The following is an 18455-nucleotide window of genomic DNA, read 5'->3' on the forward strand; positions in this document are numbered from 1 at the left end:
CTTTGTCCTACCCCGTGCCTCGCCCCCCAGCGCACAGACACCTTAAGTGCACAGCTTAACTTGATTGCAATGTCAGGGAATTTCAGGGTAAAAAGTGCATTCGTGGAAGTCAATCACACATCGGGTCTCAGGTTTCTCCACTTGGCACCGGTTTATAGCATTAAAGCAATTCCTTTCAGGCGTGGCCCATTATCACTCCTCCTGCTGTCCATCAGCCTTGCCTCAGGCTTGGGCTCTTAATCTCTGGTTCTTCTTACTAATGCACTTGCCAGCCCCAGACACGGGTACTTGCAGATTCTGCAGAACGAGGCTTTCTCCTGTCTTGGGCTCAGCACATCCTCTATCAGCATCCCTGAGAGACTTCAGCCCCTGCGGTCAGCTATGTCCTCCACGCCTCTGCTTTCTCCTCATCTTCTCCGCCCAGTCTGTGCTCCTATGCTTTGCCCAGCCCCTGCTCTCTAGCATATATGTTTTTGCATTTGCCATTTTTTCCTCCACCTGCTCACAAAAAGACTAGAGGGGGGCAAACTGGATTCGGCATCACTAAATATCTTGGATGATATTCCCTCGGTTCATTTTTTTTCTATGTCTCTCTAATCCACTGTTTTCTAGCAAAAGCTTTCTTTGGATTTCTGACACCAACCCTAACAGCTTGAGTTGACCTGATGCCCTGAATAACTGTTTGTCTCCAGGGCTGAAGTCACAACAATAACATTCAGGTTATTATTAATAATTATCAGTCATTGTCTTTTTAAAGAGACCCTTACTGTTATCTCTTTATATCATTTAATATTTATATTTAAATACAGAAACCTAAGCAGCTGTTGCCAGGGTCACCGCTTAGTTCGTGCTCACTGAAGAAAGGAATGTTTTTTTACTGACTCAGGGCAAATAATACTGAACTAGTGATTAGGACACAAACACCCTAAAAGAGCCAGAAAAGGAGGGAGAAACTGAATGATACTGAGTACCGGCCACATGCTGGACACTGCTATTCACTTTCTGACTTCATTATTCCTGTACTACTCATTCTAGTTAGAAGAAAAGGACCTAGACTAAAAATTAAAAAAAAAAAAAAAATTACACACCTGTAGAGCTAGGATTTGGACCCAAGTCAGTTTGTCTTCAAAAATCAATGCCGATTTTTTTTTTCTCAAAAGAAAGTTCTACATAAATGCTAAACAGTAAAACCTCATCATTAATTACATGAGGGAGTTTACTTTTGCCTGAAATTTACACCCTTTTTTTCCAGACTAATTAAACTGCCAATGCCAGGAAAGTGCTTCTTCCCACAATTTACTAGGCTTTTTGGTAAAGAGCTAAATGAAGGTTTGCTATCAAGCTAGCGAGGCAGAGAAGACTGAGATTCCAATAAAAACTTGCTAACTGGTGTGCAACACCAGGCCCATTAAGAGTGGAACAACTCCTACAGAATACAGACTGGTCTCTACATCGTTCATTAAGGGCTGGCTTAGACTTGTTCCGTTGGGTTAACTCCCAAGCCGGCCCTGAGAGGGTTGAAACAAACACCCATGGAAAACACTATTGGTTATTTAGAATCTAGGGCATCACGATGAACACGCTGTTTGGTGTTTTCCATGAGGCATTATTACTGTTGTTCCAAATTAGCAAGACATATGTGCGCTTACTTAATGTGTTTTCTCTTGATTTACATGGCCTTGCTTCTTAAATCATTTCCAGAAATCCTTAGGAAATATGAAAGGATTTTATCAAGTGAACGTGTTATCTTTTCCTCCAGCAGAATGTCAGACCACTTCTTGAAAGATCCTCTCCAAATTCTTCAGCTCGAACCAATTTTAACAAACTTGAATATACACACCATAATTAGGAAGCCAACTTATTCAGTTCATTTGCATCCGTCTAAATAATTTTTCCTGACAGATGACTTCCGTTCTAAGTACCAAGTACTTTTTAATCCTCGGCAGGTTATTGCTGAGGATAAATGATTTCACATTTCTCATAAAGATGCCAGTCATTAAGAATATTAACACGAATTCCTTCCCCTTGAGTAGAAAGGAGCTGTCATTTTAGCAATGTTGCTGTGTCAGCCTTTCTATTGTCAAACACAACAAATGATGAGAAAATCAATTTACTCTTTAGAATTAGTCAAGTGAGGAATTCTTTGAAGTGGCCGTGCAGGGTTTTGCCTGGGTTCCGTAATCACATAAAAGCGAGTACTGTATATATGTCGGTAAAATGTTGTGAAATTTAATGAGGACTGTTTGCTGCCATAGACCTTCCAGACATAATCTATCTCTGAAAAAGAATTCCCCACTCCTAAAATAGAGGTTTGATGAGCACCAGATGTGCTTCAAATGAACCCTTGTCCAACTGAACTAAGAATATATTTTGATCTGTATGAGGCACAGTCCAGAGACAGGGGGAGTGATTCTAGCACAGCCTGTGTTGAGGTTGGTGGTGGAGTTTGAATGTATTTATTTACTCCATAAAGCTTCTCTGATAAGGTAAAATGCAAATGAGCTTTTAATGAATCCTTTCTAATAACTGGAGGATGTCATACTTGCTGCTTATGAGACAATTTACAATTTTATTTTGTAATCTAAGATGTGTGGAAGAAAGCATTTCCACGGGTAGCCACAAACTTTAGAACGATCTGTGTCCTGGCGATGATTTGCAAGTTCCACAACTCAGTTTCTCCACCCATAAAGGGAAGATTAGATCGTTGTTCAAAAATGACAAGCATTTAATATTTGGAAATGACTAAATAATGAAGTGTGTGGATTCTATAGAAATGCTGAGGAGAAAAGAAGATTAATTTCAAGCCGAAATCTAGTACAAACACGACCTTCCTATTGTAAATCTCATGAACAGGGAAAGAAATTACATCGAAGGCTTTGTTTCTGGGGCTGAGAATATTGTACATTAATATTGGGATGTTTCAGTCGGAAAAACACATCTGCTTATTATAATCTCTTGTCTGTAGAGATGCGAAAAATTCTTTCTGCTACATTGTTCTGAAAGAATGCTGTTAGTAAAGGTTTAAATGACAGGCATGGCAGGCAGGGTCATCTTTTGATTCCTTTGCCTTTGGGCAGGACTAAAGTTAAGCCATCTCAGGAGAGAGAACAATGCTGTTGCTCTCAAAAATCTCCAGGTGAGAATGGTAAAAATTAAAAAGAGCGGATGGGAAAGCTCAGGGGCCTTGAAATTAATAAAGGTCAGTTTATTAGGTCAGTTCCGGCTAATTTCAGTTAAAAGTCATTTCTATTTGCCAATAGCCTAATGCTTAGCAAAACTCCAAAGGATGTGATATTTGGCACTAGTTCTCTGAAAATTCCATTTTGTATTAGCATTAATGTCTGGTCATTGTTTTGTTCGCCTCCTCTTCACCCCGTGGGGGAGGGAGGGAGTCCTGCCCTAGGGTTCTGGGATGACCAAACACAGGACATCTGACTTGGGACACAGGGAATCAAGAGCAGTTTACTAGTCACATACACTAATGACCCAGGGGAAGCGGACACTTCGTGCCACATGGGGCAACACAGAGGCACATTCAGGAACAGAGGGAACAAGAAGGAGCTGGGGGGCACTATTTACAATAGCCAGGGCATGGAAGCAACTTAAATGTCCATCGAGAGAGGAATGGATAAAGAAGATGTGGTACATATATGCAATGGAATATTACTCAGCCATAAAAAGGAAAAAAATAGTGCCATTTGCAGAGACGTGGATGGACCTAGAGATTGTCATACAGAGTGAAGTAAGTCTAAAAGAGGAAAACAAATATCGTATAATATCGCCTATATGTGGAATCTGGAAAAATGGTAGAGATGAACTTATCTGCAAAGCAGAAATAGAGTCACAGATGTAGAGAACAAACTTATGGTTACCAAGGGTGGGGGTGGGTTGAATTGGGAGATTGGGATTGACATATATACACTACTATGTATAAAAAAGATAACTAATGAGAACCTACTATATAGCACAGGGAACTCTACTCAGTGATCTGTGGTGACCTAAATGGGAAGGAAATCCAAAAAAGAGGGGATATATGTATATGTATGACTGATTCACTTTGCTGTACAGCAAGAAACTAACACAACATTGTAAAGCAACTATGCTCCAATAAAAATTAGTTTTAAAAAAAGAAGGAGCTGTGGGGAGCAGGGTCTGTAGTAACAAGATGGTAAGTGGTACCCTGGTTCCCAGGGACGATGTGATTGGCCTGTTGCAATGACTGTGTGGGCTGGCAGGGAAGTGAAACCTATTAGGATGAGGACCAGGTGGAGTGATGATGTCCAGCTGTCGGGGACCTAACCAGTGGGGGAGCCTTTCCCATTTCGGTGGGAGCATTGCAGGTAAAAGTAGGGGGACTCACAGCCCTTTGGGGCCCCGTGAGGCTCAAAGATGTCAAAGCAGCATGTGAAATCTTAGACTGTACAAGCCATGCAAGCTATGTGGACTTACGGGAGACTCACTTCCCCTTGGCTATACGGACCCCTTTAAGAGCAATGTCTTCGCCACACCTATGAGTAATGTCTTCCCCACACCTATGGTGTCTCCTGTGAAAAGAGTCACTTTTGATTGGACTGATAACCATGGGGGCATAAGCAGTTTTCTAGCAAGAGTACTCTCAGGCCAAGGCTATATAATCAGCTAGATGATGCACGCGGAAGTATCCTCTGCTACTTGCTTTGATTTGAATGAAAAGAGGACGAGAGCCCTAAATCACCAAATTACATATTTACTCCTCACTTGATCTTCATTTGCCACGAGGTGAATGTTGACTAATTTAGACTCCGAGCCAAAGAGACGAAAAATGGTCTATCGAGCCAAAGTCGAGAGTATGCCTGCCTTCAGTTTTCAAGAAGAATACTGTCAGGAAACACAATCAGGTCAGACGTTCTCTCACTTTCCCTGCAATTTAACCACTGGGGAGATAAAGGACTCAGGGAGACCTGGGGTTCCAGGCAGAGCTTGGACATCTGAAGTTAATGCTGGGCCTGTTAATAAAATCTTGGGCAAGGCATTTAATCTCTCTGAACCTCAAGTTGTATACCTTTTTAATGAAGAATTTAAACTAGTTCTAGAGTTTCGAAATAATTTTTTTTTAGTAGCAAGACCCTTGTTTTAAACAAAGTCTGAAGTCACTCTATAAAACAGACAGAGATGAAGCTTCTTTGTTTGAATCCAGTGAATATCGCCCAAGCCCAGTTGACTTGCTTGGTCTCCTCCTCACATTTGCTCCCTCCCTATCCACCCCCCTCCCAACCCAAAATTCCTGAAGCACTTCCTTGGAAGTCTAGTGCTCCTTGGAACCCAGTCTGAAAACTAGCAGATAAGATTCTAAGGTTTCTTCCAGCTTTCAGCAGAATGGAAAAATCACAGACAGACTTAGATTCAAATACTAGTTCTGTCACTTCCTAAGCTGTGTGACCAATTTTCCCATCTGTAAAATGAAGATTTTTTTTTTTTTAAACAGCTCTATTTTAGGACAATTGCTATGCTAAGAATGCATGTAAAGCATCGAGCCAGTGCCTGACACCTAGCCGGGACTCACACGTGGTAGCAATAACAATGGTCATGGCTCTGACTTGAGCAGAACAAAAAGAGAGATCTTACATGTGAACAACTGAATTGCAATGGGACCGCTGTCCTTCCTGAAGCCCAAACCTCAAGAACTGGAGGCCAAAATTCCTCTTTAGAACCTGAATCAGTTTTTATTGTGCCAAATTAGTGGAAGCAGGAAAATTCTTCTAACTCACTGAACATTCTGTGCGCATGGGAGAGCATGTCGACACACCCCAAGTCTCTTATATGACATCACGGTCCATCCACCCACCACAGATGGCACTGACAGCACCCTGCTTTCATCAGAGACTAACAGGGGAACGTCCTGAAGAACGCTTGAACGCTGAGCCACAGAAATTCAACACCTGACAGCTCGTGTTCTGTACTTCACCCCATATCATAAATCACCAGAGAGCTATCGTTCTCATGTCGAGCTGCTGTTGTGATAGTCTGCATTCTTTCCACAGTGGAGAAGTTCTCTCATAAAACACATCCCAGAAGTCTGTGATTTCTGAAAATCTCACCTTTCGGGAACTTTTCTGGCCTTCTAGGAAGTAAGTTCCACTTCAGAGGTCTCCTGATGTGCAGTAGCAGGAACTCAGTAGAGGCCGGAGTTCCTGGTACCCTCATGAACACATGTCCTAAAGGAATGTGACTCAAGGTTAGACATTCCTCTCCACTTTTTATAAAGCTTTCTTTTTTATTTTTTTTTAAATTTATGAAAATTTCCAATACCCAAAAGTAAAGGCTATCACAAACCCTCCTGGGCCCACTGCACAGCTTCAAGAGCCCATCAACATGGGCTTTCACCTGAGCCCATGGAGGTTACACGGGGCCCCTCCACTCTAAGACTGATGGCCCAGGTGACATCACGTTGGCTGTCAGCTGAATTTCATCAACACTCATGAAGTGCCTGTCCTAGGCCACCCCGGAGAACCACACAAGACCCCAGACTTATGAAACCAGACGCACATGAAGAATTACGTGCCGGGTCAATGGGGAGAAAAGAAGGGAAATCGGGGAAATCTTGTGGGGAAGATGGGATCTGAACTGTGCTTTGAAGGAAATGGGAGTGAGGACATTCCAGGCTGAGGGGGAGGATGTGAGGAAGGGCGGTAGGGGAAGGAACGGAAAGGCCTTCTTTAGGGAATGATTCATAGTCTCATGAGCTGGAGTAGGTGAGGGGCGGTAGGATGGGAAGCGGGTAATTGGTGGGGTGACACGTGGAAGCCACGAATGCCAGGAGGTTGAAGCTCCTCACATGTTGGGCAGCAGGGCCAGGAACAGGGCAGGAAAATAATAATCTAAGAAAACTGGAGGTAGCAGGATGGGGGAGGGAGGGTCGCAGGGAGGATGGGTGCTCAGAGTGAACCAGAACTTTCTCAGACCCAAGCTCTGGCCTAAAGAACAGTCTGGCTGGGTGTCTTGCTCCCACAGAGAAAAAAAGCAGGGGCCCACGGAGATTGAAAATAGAGGATGAACATTGAGGGTTCGGCCCCGGCCCAGGGAACTCCCTGCAAACCATCATTAGGAAAACAAAAGACCAGGACGAAAGCAAAGCAGCAGAAGCACCTGGTCTGAGTCTAAGAAACATCCGTGTTTACTAAGCACTTGGTCTCTGGAACGTCTGCCTCTCCAAATACCACATCTTCCTCATCCACTCCATCCCGCCACGGGCGGCTACTGTGCCGGGTGCCGGGGAAGGGGGAGCCGGGACCGCAGCCTGGAAGCCCTGCCTACGCCCCCTAGCCCCCCTCCCTCCGAGGAGCCTCTCCGCGTGGCCGGCCAGCCAGCTGCAGCGCAGTTTGTTTGCCGAGGTTTGCATACACATATTGAGTTGCCTTTTTTTCCAGCCAGTTCAGCAGTGTCCCGAAATTCACCCCCAGTGTAACTTCTGCCTCTGCTCCTCCCCTTCTTGGAACTGCCTTTTGTTTGTCTGGCAGCCTTGGTTCTATGGGGGTGTGTGATGATGATAATACGCGGGCTTATATAACCCTCCGCATCTCGCAAGCACTTCGCAGACTGGCCTTAATGCATCCCGGGGCCCGTGTCAGGCTGGGCGGCTGGAGCGGCTAATAGGAAACCCCGACCCGAGGCGCCGAGACCAGGAGGGAGGGCAGAGGGGGTCAGAGGCCGGGCCTTCCCGGCCCCTTGCGCCCGGAGGTCAGGGAGATAAGGAACAATGACTCTCGCCCCCAGAAGGAGGAAGGAAGCCCCGCTCCCACCTTATCTCTGCTCCTCCGCAAGCTCCCAGTTCCCAGAGCTTGTTCTCCAGGGAAGATTCTGAAGGCGACTTTTGTAAGTATGATGCTCTGCTTTTTCTTTCAAAAGGAGGGAAACAAAGTTTCCTTACTGCTGTCCATTTCATCGTATTTGTTAGCGAGAATGGGATCCCGCACTCAGACGCTGCCATGATGGGAACTGTGTTTCTGGCTGAAGTCCTCCATCCAGATGGGGCCCCTCCTAAAAGTAATAGGAGGGGAAAGAGGTTTCTGTTGATAATTCACTTATTAAGAAAATAGCACCAAGAGGAAGTGCTGAAATTGCCCCTTTCCCGGTATCCTGGTCCTGGTGGTGGCTAGTCTCCACTCACACACACATCTTGCCCTACAAAGGAGCCTTGGTTATTCACCTGGCTTGTTAGGCATCCAGCAACGAGGCAGCAACTTCCAGCTTCAGTTTCTCTGCTTTCAGTGCTCACAATTTCAGGCAAATACAGTTGTTGGAATTTTCTTTTCACACTATGAAATAAATCCCATTTTTTTGGCGTAGGCTTGAAACTTGCACTGGCTTGTGTAAACCCTGCAAAACACTGTAACTAGAGTGGACATGTGAATTCTTACTAAGTTTTTCACTGCATAGCTGAGGGGTCTAAACATTAAAGGAACACGGGCACAAACTTCTTAAGCACTGGCAAAACCCAAAGCTCTGTGATTGAACTATGTGTCTGTAAGGGATGCTGAATTAACAAGAGTATTTTTCTCAGGGGTGAGGCTCATGGCTTTGAGAAATTGTCTTTCAACAAAAGATGAATTTAAAACTCTAGGATAACACTTAGAGAGATACAAGTTCTGAACATTTAGAAAGTATGATTCACTAAATGAATAAGCCAAGAAAATAAAGTTCTGTCTTGGGTAGTTGTTCAATTTGCATGTATAAAACCATGATTATAAGTTGGTGTACTATGAGATAGAGAAAATTAGTCTTTATTTCAGGTAAGAATACTAAGAAATATAAATTGACGGTAACGTAGAAAAGCAAGGCCTCTCACTTTTAGTGCCGTTAAGTGCTATGATGGATCCACTGAGTGTGATTGCCTTTATCTTTAGATGAACAGCTATGAAAACCACACATAATGTGTGTACACCTGTGTGTGTGTGTGTGTGTGTGTGTGTGTGTGTGTATGTGTGTATAAAAGAGTTCGGGATACCCAAATGTATGTATATGTTTAATTAAATATATATATATATATATATATATATATATATTTAATCATCCTGAACTCGTATTTGTTGTAACTCTCCAGTGTTCAGTATCTTACATGACAGTGTAATACCCAAAATAGACCAAGTGGAAAGATTTCATATCAAATTTCAGAAGGCAATAGAGCTATTTATTCATTATTTATTCAACAAACATGGGAAACATTATAAAAGTAGGTCTATTTTTAAGATTCCCTTTAAATGACACTTCCACTTAAAATTCTCTGTGGCTTCCAAGAAATTCTAAGGCATAATTAAAGTTGAAAATAAGACTGGATTCTACTTGGGTTTCCCCCTAAATTTAAAAGTGAGCTGTCAATACTAAAATTCCATACTCTAGCTAATTTTGTTACAAAGATCAGCCACATAATCTCAATGTTAGCCTCAAAAGCATACTCAGTCATGGCAGAAAGAACACAAACTATGATGGGATCTGGATTGGAGGCTTGGTTTTGCCATTACATGGTTATGTGACCAGCAGCAAGATCTTTCAGATTTTCAACCTCAGGTTTCACCTCTATTAAAGGAGACCAATACTACGTGTACCCCAAGGAGAACATTGTTGAAAGGACTAAAAGGAAATAATATATGTAAAGTATCTAGCACAGTGTCTGAAAATAGCAGTTTCATTCAATTTTAGGACTTTTCCATTTACTCTCTTTTTTCATCTTTGATTCAGTGTCTTGGTTTTTTGAGCATTTACTGTGTATTGCATGCTGTGCTGAACACTAGTGATACCAAAATGAAGAAGGTTAATATCCTGCCCTGGAAACAGACCAAAACAACAGATTAATTTTCTTAACAGTACAACACCTGCAAACAACAGAAGTGTGTTGTGATTAAGTGACAGAATTGAGGCCTGAGTAATTCTCCCCAGTGAAAGTCAAAGGAACTTTTACAAAGATGATGTTGATTGGTGTGACTTTTTTTTTTTTTTTTTTTTTTTAGAAGATTGGTGTGACTTTTAAAGTATCAGCAGGAGGTGTGGAAGGACATTTCAGAAGGGAAGAGCATTGGAGAGCAGACTTTGTGAGAGAGCCAGGGGACCGGGAACTGGTTTCAGTTGGTGCTGGAATGTGGAATCCAGGGAATCTGGAGATTTAGTCAGGGGTCCGATCATGGATATCGTGGTGCTTCATGCTGAGATGTTTGGACCCATTACTCTAGTAAAAGTCAAACTCATGCTCACGAGTCTTTTTGGACCAGCTCATGATCCAAAAAAAGTTTCTTTTATAGGTTCACATCCATATAAAAAGCTTGGGCTGAAATATGTCACCTATATCACTAAGACATTATTTGGTTCAACAGACTATTTTGTTTATTTGGTTTATTTGGTTTGTAGCAAACCCATCTCAATGATGGAAGCGTTGCAGCACAAGAGCCTTACCTCCCCAGATCTAGCACTTTCAAGATTACTCTTGAGCCAATGGAGAGACAAGGAAGGACTTTGCTTGGGGTTGAGAAGGCGGAGACTAGATGTGATTTATGTTTTAGGAAGATTTTATATAGATCAACTACTCTCCAGTGTGGAATGTAGGTTAGGCAAAGGCCTAGGGGGTGGTAATGCTATAAACTAGGAGACCGATTAAAAGACTGCTGTTGTAAACAAGTGAGAAATGCTGAGGGCCTGAGCAGTGTAGGTAGACAACAGGGCACAGATTCCAGAGATATTTAGAAGGTGGAACATTCTCAACTTGAGGACTGAATGAAGGAATGAAGACAAAGGAAATGTCTATAATATTAGTTTTAAGCTTGGTCAACCGGGTAGCTATAATAGAATACCATAAAACAAGAAGAGGTACAAGTTCATAGAAGGAAATTGAGTTAGTTGGGGTAATGCTGGCTTGAGAGGTTAAACTACAACATTAAGTAAAATAAAAATTCAGTTTTGGGGACTTCCCTGGCAGTCCAGTGGTTAAGACTCTGGGCTTCCGATGCAGGGGGCGTGGGTTCCGATCCCTGGTTGGGGAACTAAGATCCCATGTGCCGCATGGTGCAGCCAAAAAATAAAAGTTGGTTTTTGTTTAATCTTTTTTTTACATAAGTGGTATTGGTTTTGTTTGTTTGCTGGTTTTACCATGTTGTGTTAGTTTCGGGTGTACAGCAAAGTGATTCGTACATATATATATTCTTTTTCAGATTCTTTTCCATTATAGGTTATTACAAGATACTGAGTATAGTTCCCTGCGCTAGTAGGTCCCTGTTGGTTATCTATTTTATAAATAGTAGTGTGTATATGTTAATCCCAAACTCCTAATTTATCCCTCCTCCGCCCCTTTCCCCTTTGGTAACCATAAATTTGTTTTCTATGTCTGTGAGTCTGTTTCTGTTTTGTAAATAATTCCATTTGTATCGTTGTTTATAGATTCCACATGATATCGCTTATATGTGGAATCTAAAAAAATGATACAAATGATATTGCTTATATGTAAAAAGTGGTTTTTAAAAAGTATAAAATTGCCAGATTTATCTTAGAAGTTTAGAGAAGAAACATAAAAACCGGGCTCTCCCCATTATGCTCAGCTAGCTCCCCCAAGAAATGTCAGTCTCTGGGCTCATGGGGCTCTGAGCTTTCATCTCGTATCCCCGCTGTTGAGTGGATTGTTTCCCATTCACTTTTCAACAGGAAGGCCATGTCCAGAGCAGTCTTGCCAATAACTTTGTATACCCTCAAAAAGAGAAATATGTATATCCTCTGAGCCTTCAGAAATGAGCGGAGACTGGGAAAAAGATCCGTGGGCAAGTAGAATACTTATTCATAAAGAACACATACTCATGAAGAATTTATACTTATTCATCAAGAAGCAGCTCTTTCTTTAGCAGGGTTTTTTCACTTCCCTTGAATTGGGGGCCCACTCAGAGACTAGAGTAAAAGAGGAAACTTCTAAGACTAAAGCAAAGGAGGTGATTTCTTACCTGGGCATGACGTACCCCACAAACATTTCCTTCTTCTTCAGGCTGAGCAGGAAATTCTTCCCATTGACTTGAATGGTGGGTAACTGGAAAGGAGACGTAGGTCACGTTTGTGAGTTTTTTAAAGATAACAACGGAAAGAATCTTAACATTTAGAATGAATAGAAAACGATCTAATTAGCAGACAGGAAGCTGAGGTCTGATTACTTGATAACCTTAGTTTTCTTATACCCTTTCACATCTTCTATGGCAAAGCCTCTATCAGATTTCCTGGATTTCAGAGCTCTCAACCCCACCTGAACACTTCAGAGCAAATACCATTTATTACGAAAGGGGCTGAGCCCCAGCCTTCATGGCTGGTCTCACAAAGTCGTATAATATTTCCTCCTGGAAGGTAAACTGTATCAACACATTTAAAAGCAGATTTAAGAAGCTCTTGTCACCTCTAAATATAAAGAGTTTTATCACTCATCAGAAACAGAGTATTTGATTGTAATCTGAATTCCATCTGGCTTCTGATGGCTCACTTCAAATTCCCCAAACTTAAGAGATTATCTTTGGTTTTTGAGATGATGAAGAGGTTTCTATTTTTGCTAAAAATGCTTCCACAATAAAAAAAAAAAAAAGAAAGAAGAGACCCAGAAAAGAACTGTTACTATCTCAGTTATACAAAATAATCACCAAATATATACTTTAGAATAGGGTGAGCGTGTATCATGGGAAAGTTTATTCTTTAAAGAAGGAGTAAGATATATTGGAGGGAATTCCCATTAGCATGATTGAAAGGATGAAGAGTATACAGCTTCCATATATGGTGCTGGCCATTCTACTTTTAGGTTACTCAAGCCATTTAAAGTCTTGGCATCCTAAGCAAGGGCTACAACTTCACAATCTTTTTGGGTTTGCCGGCGTAATGACTGAGTCCAGGCTGGGTACTGCCTGAGCCACTGTACTCTCCTATGCAGTGTTTGAAGAGGGCTGGGGTGCAGCTGTTCTGTCCCCCAGACACCTGAGTCCAGAATATTGCTGAATTTTGCTTCATTTCTGTGCTCTATGGAAAGCTGGAAGCTCCCCAACTCTCTCGGGTTTGGCTTCCTGTTCACGTGTTTTCTGGTCTCATGTCACTGTGCATGAAGTAATAGTCCCACATGCGTACACCATCCACAATGGCAAGATTTGTGTGGCTCGGTGTAAGCTTTCTAATGAGGACATTTTGGACCTTCCAGCAACTCCTTAGGGAAAGCAGTTTGGAACCGGTTATTACTTTCCAAGGTGAAGGGAGGAGAGACAGAATGCATTTCTGCAACAGGACTAAAGTCACTTTTAGGAGACAATTAAAGGACAACTGCTTAAGAAAAAAACAAACATTTCTTTTACACATCTATCTAAACACATGTATGTGTACAGTATAAAGAAATGCCTCCAATCCATAGTTTTAAAATATCAGTTACTGTTTCAGCATTTCACTAACTATGAATGGTGCTAGTGTTTTCCACCGGGGACTGTTATTTTAATGACATTTCTCTGCAGCAAAATCTGATGAGTTCACAAAGTTTGAGAGCCAGGAAATGCAGCTCAGTTTCTGAACAACTGAGAAAGCCAGGAGAGCTCAGTTCAATCATCTACTTGCTTTCCAGCATGGATTCCTAAGTGCTAAGACAATAACACACTAATACAGAGAGAGAAGCCAAACCAAACTTTTCAAAGCACAGCTCTTAAACCATCAAACTTAACTTCCCGACATATTATCAGCAGGTGAAATTCTGGGGCACACCCACACTTATTTGTGGATGTTAATGTCAAATTAATGGGCACATGTGCCAACATTTTATAGAATTTTAGAGCAGGAAGTGATTTTGGAGGTCTTCCAATCTTCCCTTTTATTTTACAAGCAGAGAAATTGAGACTCATGTGAGTTCACTCCAGACACACACACATATATACATCTGAGCCCTAGGCCGAGTCATTGCTTGCAGAAAATATGATAGGTCTGGCTTAAGAAAAAGGAAGGAGAAAATGACCCAAAGCTGGGCCAGTGGTTCCCTGTTCCATTCAAGTTTGTGTGGCCCGTGGGCTGCTCGTTTATTCTTGCTACAGGAGCCGTTCAGGGTCTCAGATTAGATACACTTGACCAAAACTTGAATAAACTCCCAGACAACCCAAGTGTCAATGAGTGACTCAGATCCTGACTACACTGCAATGCTCAATCAGTGCAAGGTGTTCTGGGGCCACGTTGTGATTAGAGCATAAAATGTAGACAGAGTCCCAAGTACAACTCTCACACTTCAGAATCTGAAAACCTGACCAGAGAGACGAGACCTTCCCCCGTCTAGGCAGCAGTGGAGACCCTCTCACTAGATGCTACATCGTGTAGTACAGATTTTAAGTGTTGTAAGTGTTCTGGGGAGAGAGATAAATGAGAATTGAGGTGGTCAGCTGATCCCAGAGGGGTGCTTAGAATTTTCATATGTGGAGGGAATAAAGGTAAACTCTTCTAGCAGAAATGAAAGCATGGAGAGGGTCTCGTGGCTCGGACCCCAAGGAAGCCAGGCTGATGGGTGCTCTCCAGCAGCACTTGTCAACCTGAGCAATGGACTTGAGCCCTGGTACTGATTTCCATCATTATCTACTAAACCGTTACTGAAATAGGCACCCCCTGCCAAAACTAGGTATAAATTACTTTAATTATATTTATATAACTATAAATCCACAATAATATAATTACACTTACATCATTGAAAATCCAAAACAGATTGCTAATTAAAGATAAACAAAACCATAAACCAATAGTATTCTGTTGGTTGGAATCAAATTAATTGGTTAAAATTAGTAATATTGGTTTTATTTGCCAAATGATGCTGTTTTGCTGAAACTAAAGAATAAATTTGTTTTAACCAGTGTTCATTAATGAAATTGTAAAAAAGAAAAGAGAGATAAATATTTTAATTAAAATTTTCCATTGCACATTTCGTACTCTATTTATAGTGAATTATTACAAGTTGGCACATTTAAAGGCAGAAAGGATCCAGGCACTCCATCTGCTGGTGTCGAGATTATGGAACTAAAACCCGTGGTGGTTCAGTCATCCTATCGCCTCACTCTCTCTTGGCAAATAAAACTTCATTCAGCACAGCAGGAGTATTTGACTCTCACAAGCGTATGCTTATCAAGCAGGTATAAATACCCGCCTCTGTTCTTTCTTTAATAGCCTATAGCTCTAAATTATTACGCTATTCTCCTGCACATTATCATTTTAATGATGACAAAGCAAAGTCTCCGTTTATAAAATGGATGAAAACCCTGGTCTCATTCCATGCAAATGTCTTTTGATTGCAAATTACTACTGCAAGGGAAGTTGTATCTTTATTACTGGCTTAAAAAAAATTCAGGGCTTCCCTGGTGGCGCAGTGGTTGAGAGTCTGTCTGTTAATGCCGGGGACACGGGTTCGAGCCCTGGTCTGGGAAGATCCCACATGCCGCGAAGCAACTAGGCCCGTGAGTCGCAACTACTGAGCCTGCGCGTCTGGAGCCTGTGCTCCGCAACAAGAGAGGCCGCGATAGTGAGAGGCCTGCGCACCGCGATGAAGAGTGGCCCCCGCTTGCCGCAACTAGAGAAAGCCCTTGCAGAGAAACGAAGACCCAACGCAGCCAAAAATAAGAATAAAAAATAAATAAACAAATAGATAATATCCTTTAAAAAAAAAAAGCCCCCTTGGAGCTTCCCTTAAAAAAAAAAAAGAAAAAATTCAGTGCCGGTAATAATGATCGCTGGTGTTTCTTGGCCACTTATGCTTCTAAATTTCTTACGTGGATGTTTGCATGTAATCCTCACGTCAACCCTATGGAATAGATAACAATTTTTAATCCTCATTTTTCAGAGGAAGATACTGAGGCATAGAGAAATGAAGTAACTCGGTCAAGGTCAAAATAGCCAATGGATTCTGTAGCCTGGAATTCACGCTGCTCCCAGTAGTAGATTCCGAATAACAGAGAAAGGATGCTGTAGTTTGACGTTAGGCTATAATCCAGCGTGACTACAGCCAGATACTTGTAGCCTCACATTCAAATGTAAACTTTTACTTTGGAAGATCACAGGGTGCCATGCATGATTATAAACATAAACATTTATATGTCTTCCCGGAACATATATAAAAAGTGGAGATCTGCGTGATGCTTATAATAATTTATAATGTTATCAGAGGATAGAAAAGTTCTTCTAGAACTCACCAACTTCCAGGATGAGAAGCACAGGGGCGTGGTCAAAAGCTGACTGGGTTGGGTGTGTCAGATGACAGGGGGTGGCGGAAATGGGCGGAAGAGTTGATCTGCGGGGAACAGAAAGAGACGTGATAAGGGTAAGGGTGGCATGGGAGGAAGAGTCCTGCAGCAGGCGGCCAGCTGCAGGGAGGTCCTACCACAACAATCTCCCTAAGAGTGAAGCTTCCAGAACAGAGCAGAGGACCTGGGACTGTCCACATTTAACCTGAATCACCAGGGCCAGTTCAGAACAAGAAGAGATTCCAGGTCTATTGTATTGAAATAATCTACATCCATTACCTCTGAGAATATTCACTAGTGAAGAGGTAGGGCTCCACGTGAAATGTCTTAGTATTACACAGGCAAGAGAAATATTTTTTAAATGTAAAGGAAATTTGGAGTTGTGAAATAGTGTGTGTTGTTTTCCTATTCTTCTAGTTTGTCTTATAGCTTGTATATTCTTATAAGATATAGCTACTATATATCTTTCCTCTTCTAATTTATATATCGTATCTGCACTTATATATAGCATGCATATGTTAAATGTGCTCTTCATGTCAGCAAGATTGCTTCATCAGATACTTAATGCATTAAAATGGGTTTTTCCTCTTATTCAAAGTACCGAAGTTGATTTTAGTCACTTACATATTTCAACTGTCATAAATGCAGAATAGAAACAAATTTAACCACTTGAAAATGCTTACTTTGCTACTCATCAAATAGTAGCTTGCAGTCACTTTAGAAGATTTCATGATTCTGCATGTTTTCCTCTAAAATAGGTCTCAGAACCTGAAATTAGACGTCATTCAACTTTTAAACTTGGAACATTTTGTAAACCTTTAAAAAGAAACTCTTCTTTATTGGCCTTACGAAATCCAGTTAGAGAATAATATGAAATGAATCTAATGGAAAGTCTCTCCCTTGATGAAGAGAAAGTCAAATGGAAACTTCTGTAAAAGGATTGAATGACCCACAATACTTCAGAATCTCTTGGAGTGATTTTAAGAATCACCCTTAGTCTGGGGACTTCCCTGGCGGTGCAGGGGTTAAGACTTCGCCTTCCAATGCAGGGGGTGCATGTTCAATCCCTGGTCAGGGAGCTAAGATCTCACATGCTTCAGGGCCAAAAAACCAAAACGTAAAACTGAAACAATATTGTAACAAATTCAATAAAGACGTTAAAAATGGTCCACATAAAAAAACAAACTTAAAAAAAAAAGAGAAACTCAGTCTGGATGAAATTTGAAGAATGCTATTCCTAATGATGTCCTCCTTTGAAGGTGTGAAAGGGCAACATCTGAAAGATAAATCACTGATGAAATGCAACTGATGGCACTTTTGCTTTCTTCCATCATAGGTGCTGACGGCCAGACATCACCATCTGAGGAAGGTGAATTTGGCAAATGACATGCAGATTCTCCAAGACAGAATAATTGCAGAAAATCTTCAAAGGTACTCATATCAAATATTGGTCTCGATTAATTAAACCAAGGCACTAATTAAACCTGGGTACTCCATGTCACTTGAAGAGGGGAATGTGTCACAGGTGGGGAATTATCAGAAACTCAGGAGTCAATAGTCCCACCCCTTCCTGTAGCGTTCTCCTCCTTCTTGGCTGAGAGAGCTGAAAGGCAGAGCCATTTCTTGAAATTCGTCTCCAGGAATGGCAGAAGAAGCATCTGAAGAATCATGTAACTTTATTAACATGTCATGAGATACTCAGGAAGCTCAGGGGAATTAGAGGGGTTGTTAATGGTAGGCCAGCTATGTGCAGTCATCCACAGTTTCAGGCATGAAAACTACAGATGTCACCTGTGTTGTTCACAGCTTGACCTCACAGTTTCTTGCCTTGGCCACATACGCTGGTGCCAAGAGTGCAGTGGGACCCAGGGCAGGCCATGGAGACCCATCTCAGCAGCACAACCTTGGCTGCGAAAACATCCCTGAGGGTGTTGGTACATACGAGTTTATACCCCACACCATGAGTCTTTGCTCAGATGTCAACTTTGAAAGTTGTTTCCACCCTCATTGAAAACTAACACCATGGAAACTGTTGAGTTCCTCTTGGTTTTTGCAGCCCTTCAAAATCGTTGCCCTTTGCTTGATTTTCATTCTAAGTCTTGTGTTAGCCCAGGCTGACTTGGAATAAGTCCTTTAATCACCAAAAAGCTCATGAACCTCACACAAACAGAACAAAACAAAACAAAATCTTCAAGTCTGACCTGAATTTCAGGTTTGTCTTTTGAGGGT

The 18455-nt window shown here is 41.7% G+C and overlaps 1 protein-coding gene across 5 annotated transcripts in view; it reads left to right on the forward strand.

Annotated features, from left to right (window-relative positions):
* The window catches only part of SULF1 (sulfatase 1), a 160926-nt gene that overhangs the window by 16895 nt on the left and 125576 nt on the right, over positions 1-18455 (forward strand). For 4 of the 5 annotated variants that reach the window (XM_068525459.1, XM_068525458.1, XM_068525456.1 and 1 more), the window contains exon 2: positions 17563-17657. The gene's annotated coding sequence lies outside the window, so the exon portion shown is untranslated. Of the gene's footprint in view, positions 1-7601; positions 7852-17562; positions 17658-18455 lie in introns of those variants that run through there. The other variant, XM_068525457.1, reaches the window with a different exon arrangement.

This window comes from Eschrichtius robustus, chromosome 17 (assembly GCF_028021215.1).
Source record: "Eschrichtius robustus isolate mEscRob2 chromosome 17, mEscRob2.pri, whole genome shotgun sequence".
NCBI lineage: Eukaryota > Metazoa > Chordata > Mammalia > Artiodactyla > Eschrichtiidae > Eschrichtius > Eschrichtius robustus.